Genomic DNA, 6285 nt, shown 5'->3' on the forward strand with positions numbered 1-6285 from the left:
AGCTGCATGTTCACTGCCTTAAGTGTTTGTGCTTCTGTGTCGTGCTCAAATGTCTCTGGCATTTGGAGGAACTTTTATTTCCCTTGTAACTTGGTTTCAGGTGTTTTCTAGCAAAATCTGACCCCAGTGTAGAAGTGAAAGGTTTCCTTAATCCATGTTTTAGGAATGAGGAGGCTCATTTCTGCTCAAGTCACTGGCAGTTTCACACCTGGAGGGTTGGTTATGTTCACTATTACCATTCTCAGGGACAGCAGAGACATGTAGGAGGCAGAGCTGGAGTGTTCCATCTGCTTTGTGAGAGCAAGAATAGTGATGCTGATGGACATCCCACCATCAGTAGTGTCAGCAGCAAGCACCATTTCCTAGCCAGCTCTTGTACCATAAGGACAGTGTGCAATCTTCAAGCTGCTCTGTGAAGTGAATGAGTTTCACCACCATCAGCACCTCATACTGTGTTAGCAATATTCTGCCATTCCCTTAACAGAACCAGCCCTAGGATTTTCCTGGTACAGCTTTGAAAATGTGTGCCAGCAGGCCTGAAGTCAGTGTCACTAACAGTAAAAGCTTATCTCTCTTTCACAAATACGCTGAATTAAATGGATAGTCAGGCACTATTGGAAAATCCACAGATCTCTGTGGGGTTCTTTGGTGGCTGCTTAAATCCTCTCTGTTAGACTGTCTCAGTGCAAGAACACAAAGGTCATAGACCTCTGCAGAGAGAGAAGGACAAAAATGAACTGCATTTAAAAATAAAATAGTGATTTCCGCTGTTTGTTGGTTACCCATTTTTGTGGTCACGACCTGTCACCCAGGAACAAGTCTCTGTAAATAACCTACTTCTCTAGGCAGGTTAGTGGCCACAAGATCTGTCTGGAAATCAGATGACTATCTACCTCTGTCGCTGGCCAAATGAGTGACCAGCAGCCTCTCAGACTTTCTGTACTGTAATTTGTCCCTTTGTAAAATGGGGGTAATAATAATGCTTGTTTCCTTTGTAAGAGGCCTGTTAGATCCACTGATGAAAATCACTATACAAAGTTAGAGATAATTGTTACTTATTATCTGAGACCCATCGTATTTCTTTGTAGCTTTGGAGAACCAGAATATTTGTAGCTTTAGGGAATCCCTTTCAAGCAGAAATCCCCTTATTTCTGTCACTGTTTTTAAAGCATGTCTGCATCTTCCTGACAGAAGCCGGCCAGGATGTATTTGAGGGCATGGCTGGTTTCAGCCAGTGTCTGATCCAAGTTCATCTTTTTTAAAACATGGTGGTGTGGGGTATTGGCATTTTTAGGGAAGCAGAGACCGGAGACAGAAAAAAAAAGGAGAAAAAAATACTGAATGCATCTTCAGACTGTGGATTTTTGGAGATCACTACCCTGATTGCCATGTGATTTTGACCACCTTCTTTCTGTCAGTGTCCTGGTGTTGTGCCTCGCTGTCCTCAGGTCTTTGATACCTGCAGTGAGATGAGATTAGATGAGTTCCTTGGGGCTGCTCATCTTTTCCGTGGAGAACCATGTCAACGAGGCTGCTCGATTAGACCCAGCTGGGATGTGCTGCTCTCCTTTGGGGCAGGGTCCACACACCTCTCTTAACCCAGTGCTTAGTGCAATGCTTCCTGGATCTGTAAGTGGACTCCTGAGGGAGATGGCAAGGCAATCAGGAAATTCCCAGCCCAGGCTGAGAGTGTGTGAGGACACTGGCTTGCTCCCTGCTGGTAATGGCAAGGGCAGGGCACCTCCCCTCGCAGCTGCACAGAGGGATGCATGCATCCCTCCTTGGACGACAAAGAAGTCCTGTAGCAAGATAGGAGGTGCAGGAAATAGTGCAACAAGCAGTGAAATAAGTCAGTTTGGAGCTTAAGGGCTCCCCTCCTACAGGAGTTCAAGGTGGCAGTTTGGCATGCCTTCCTCATCCATGCCTTCCTCATCCATGCCTTCTGCTGCCTCAGGCACCTGGCTGTGATGGGGAGGGCCACCAACAGAGGCAAGGGGTTTGAAACAGCCTCTCCGTGGAAGAGATGTTTTAGTCCTTGATGGATGTGTGAAAGGTATGAGGATATGATGATGATTACCTTCTATTCCATTAGTGAGCGACTAGGGAGGATATTAAATGGTAGATATTAAGCTTAAACATTTAAATGTCTCCAGGATTGGATAACTTCCAGGAATTGGTCAAAGAGCTCTCTGAACCATTAGTGTCGACACAATGAAAAATAAAAAACGGAAGAGTAAAGACACTGAAAAGGGTTGGAAAAAAGCCAATCTTTTAAAGGAGTAAATGGGATGAGTGGGGGCAGTAAATGCTCCTGAATCCGACATCCATCACAAGAGGTAATGGAGTGGCTGATACAGGAAGCAATCGACAGAGTGAAGGGTCTTAACCTCCACCACAGGCTGATTATAAACCAACAATGGTGGGTACTATACAAAATGACTTCAGCCCCCTTCTGAATGAACCAAGATCTGGGGAACTGGGGAGTGCAAAGGCAACCCTACTTGGGAAACTGTTGTCCTTTTGCAGCTGAACCTGAGAAGGATCTGCTGTACACATGGCATCAATCAACAGGGTCTTCCTCTGAAAGGAAACCTGAAATCATCACAAGTGGACTGTGGGACTGACATCGCTGCCTGGCACCACGCTGAGCTGTGGTGTGAACAGGTCAGTTCAATATGCTGAGCTAGGCTGTTTATTCGTCACCAAAATGTGTATTTCAAAGCAACCAACTGGCAGATCTTGAAACAAATAATATGGGTCACCAGGGAGGCTGAACGGTGCGGAGTGGTGTGGTTCCTAAAATAACAGGAGAGCTCTGTGAATAAGCCTAATTGCACACAGGCTGCCTGTGCCATGCTCTGCTTGGGATACCGAATATGTTCCTCAGATATATAAGGCAATACATTTAAATATACAAGACTGTCTGATCTCACTCACCAAGCAGAAGGCTAATGCAGTTGAGTTCTGCCTCCCACTGCTCCATACATGTATGTCTTACTCATTTTTAGAAATACATAGCTACCACTGTGTTAAATACTACTCCATCGATGGTGTGAACCAGCCAAAACTGTTTTAAATTCAGTTAAGAGAGTAATTTGTTTATTCCCAGGATGCTATTCCTGCTGTAGATTCAAAGTCTATGGCAAATTAAGAGTCAAAGCTGAGCAGCTCTTCCTGTTATGCCTTTGACAAAGTAGGGCTGAGCCTGCTAGTGACTTGCTTTTTGTTTGCCTTTTGTTATTCCCTAGAAAGATGAACACTTGTTTCAAGGGATAGCATTGAGTTCAGGTCCCAGGTGGTTTGGTTACACGTCTTCCTCATAAGTATTTCTCTCTTTGAGCTGCCCCAAACAGCTACAAAATGGTTAAGTCAGACTCTTAGCAAATTATTTTCAGGTTTAGTGTATGTCCTTGGGCTGTCTGCAATTCTAGTTTAACAGAATTATCTGAATTCATTATAAGAAAATGAGTTTAAATGTTCTGCGAAGGCTGTTAACATCTGAGACACTGCGAGCACTGCGCCTCGTTAAGTAACACACGGGAAGGACTTGACTTCCAGCCTCAGGTTGCCTAAAATACACTCAACATCTCGTACATTCCCACCCAGACAAAGCCAGTCTGTGTGCATGCAGGGTCCATTTTGCATCATCAGCTGCAGACATTACGTTAGATGAGCCACTGAGGGGTTGGCTCTGGCTCTTTGTTTGCCAGCAGCAGCGCTTGCAGAGCAGGATCTGTGGGGCCCTGGTGACACAGGGGCATGGAGTAGGGCACAGCCACCCCATGTCTTCTCCCCTGATGGCCAGCACTGCTTAGGACTGTGGCAGGAGGAATGGAGGCAGAGTAACCCCTTCTTGAAGCTTGGCAACACAAGGGGCATTTCTGGCTCACAAGTACCCTTGAAAATCCCCCAAATAATTGCGAGGTTTTATTCCTTTTGCACCAGAAATGTGGTGCAAAAGCACTACAGTTTTGGGTGTGGCAGCAAACCTGAGCTGAAGAATCGATGCTGATTTCTCACAGCCTTCTGGAGGTTTCTTTGTGAACATTTCTGTGTGACATTTTGAAGCATCCTAGTGCATTAATGCAATTATTTTTTGGTCACAGGCATATGTCAGAGATGTTTCATAGGAGCTGTACACAGCCAGCAAGGGTGTGTGTGGACTCCGGGACCTACCGTACATTAAATATCCGACAGGACCTAGGCCATGTTCTGTCATGTGGGCGAGGCTATGCTGTCAAAAGGCGGCCTCAAATCTGCAGAAAGAGGGCCTGAAATGTTTTGTTTCTGTTTTGCCACTCGAGAGCCTTGAATGAGAAAGCAGAACACAAAGTCTTCACACTGCTCACATCAAACAACATCTTTTCCCCCTCGGTGATTTTATTTTTTTGTTTGTTGGTTTGTTTGGTTGGTTGGTTGGTTTTTTTGTTTTTTTTTGGTTTTTTTTGTTTTTTTTTGTTTTTTTTTTTTTTTTTTTTTTTGTTTTGTTTTGTTTTGTTTTGTTTTGTTTTTTTTTTCTTTTTCCTCTCTTTGGGTCAAGCCACAAACTTCATTTTCGATTTCCTGAACGCGCCTCTCAAGCGCAGCATTCACAGTGGGTCAGCCAGCTGTGAAGGCAGGAGCAGGGACGTGCAGCTCACCGGGTTCACCGCGGAAATCAGGGGGAAGGGTGTTCAGAGCGTTTCTCTAGGGAGCAGAGCGACTCCAGTAAGAGCGTGGTGACCCCTGGAAGGGGCTGGTGCCTCTGTGTGTGCCGGGAGAACTGGTGCGAGCAGAGGCGGAAGGAAGAGTGGGAGACCCCAGGGAGCGTGTGCCTTGAAGGGGGAGGGTGCACAAGCCACAGAGCATGAAACTTGCTTTTTTTCTGCTTTCACTTCAAGTGCTGCAGATGTTCTTTTCCTGGGATCTGACGCTGGGAAAAAGAGCGATGTGCAAAACCTTCAGTTTTATTAATTATTACTATAATTATTATCATTATAGTCATCTAACTGTTGTGTAAAATTGCAAGTATTTATTTAGCTTTTACTCTAGTATAATTTTAACCAGACTTGTGGGTTTGCAAATTAATGAAATCATAGGATCCGTCAGACATTTTACAGGCACAAATGCAATGATAACATCTAATTGCAGGGATCTGAGACTGTCTGACTGCAGATGGGATTCCATTAACCTCTTTCTGTCTGTTATGGATGTGCCAGAAAATTGTCAGGACAGTGCTGCTAAAGACAATCCAAACCTGTGTGATGGAGCAAACATTTAGGTCCCGAGTCTGCAAGAATTTAATCCACATCGAGGCTAAAGCATTTGCAAATAGTCCTGTTGCAACAGTACTTTCAAGTCACTTTTGTGTATAATCTAACCCATGCACTAAACAGTTGAAGAAACAGTATATCCCATAACAATTACCTTAACATATCTCATTACAATACATGCAGGGCTTCAGGTGCTGGAATGCTGACTGACTAACTTTGATTCTAAGCTGTGACAGTAGGATGCTGTATAAATCAGACTGACATTGTCAGGTGGCTGATTTGCTGCCTCGGCAGTTGTTTGTTCTTCCGTTCCCAGTCATGGTCACTTTCATGCTCCCAAAGCCCTGGCTCCTTTCAGCTGTGGAAGGAAATACTTTCTGTAGGTGTCTGCCAGAGGCATCCTCAGCATAGGCTTTGCTCTCTGGAAGTCAGGGGCGTTGTAGGTGAAGTGGGGAACCTGTTTCCTTGTTTCCTACTGGTTCTATCGAGGGTTGTTTAGGCTCAGGTATGCCAGATCTATCCTATTTTGACCATGTTGTATGCAGATGCTAAATTAATAAGAATAAAAGAGAAAGCTCTGTAATTAATTTCAGAAAGTGATGACAGTGGAAACTTCCCAGGTGTGCTCAGCACGGCAGTGACCAGTAAGCACACGTTCAGTCTGGTTTCACCATGAGACACCGATGACCAGCCCCATCGGTGGCCCTAAGAGAAAACCCAACGCTAATGTATTTTCCACAGGTTCCCAAAAGTCACTGAAGAAGCTGCGTTCAGCAAACCTGCACCAGTGTAACCCGTGGGTGACACCTTGTGAGCAACGCTGTTAGTGTCTCTGCCGTGAAGTTATTTATTCACAAGTAGCTGAAGGTGTTCAGAGCAAACCTTGCAGGAGCAGGACCGCCTCTCTTTCTTAGTCGCCCAACCCCTGCGAGAGCGGGGAGGGGGGAGAACAGCACTGGTGAAAACGAAGGCGTGTAAACCCCGTCCTGTGGCTGAGCACATGAGGGGGAAAACACTGCTGTGCCACCCAGTG

Source organism: Manacus candei, unplaced genomic scaffold, assembly GCF_025592945.1.
Source record: "Manacus candei isolate 608988 ecotype Guabito, Panama unplaced genomic scaffold, ASM2559294v1 h1tg000010l, whole genome shotgun sequence".
NCBI classification, from domain to species: Eukaryota; Metazoa; Chordata; class Aves; order Passeriformes; family Pipridae; genus Manacus; species Manacus candei.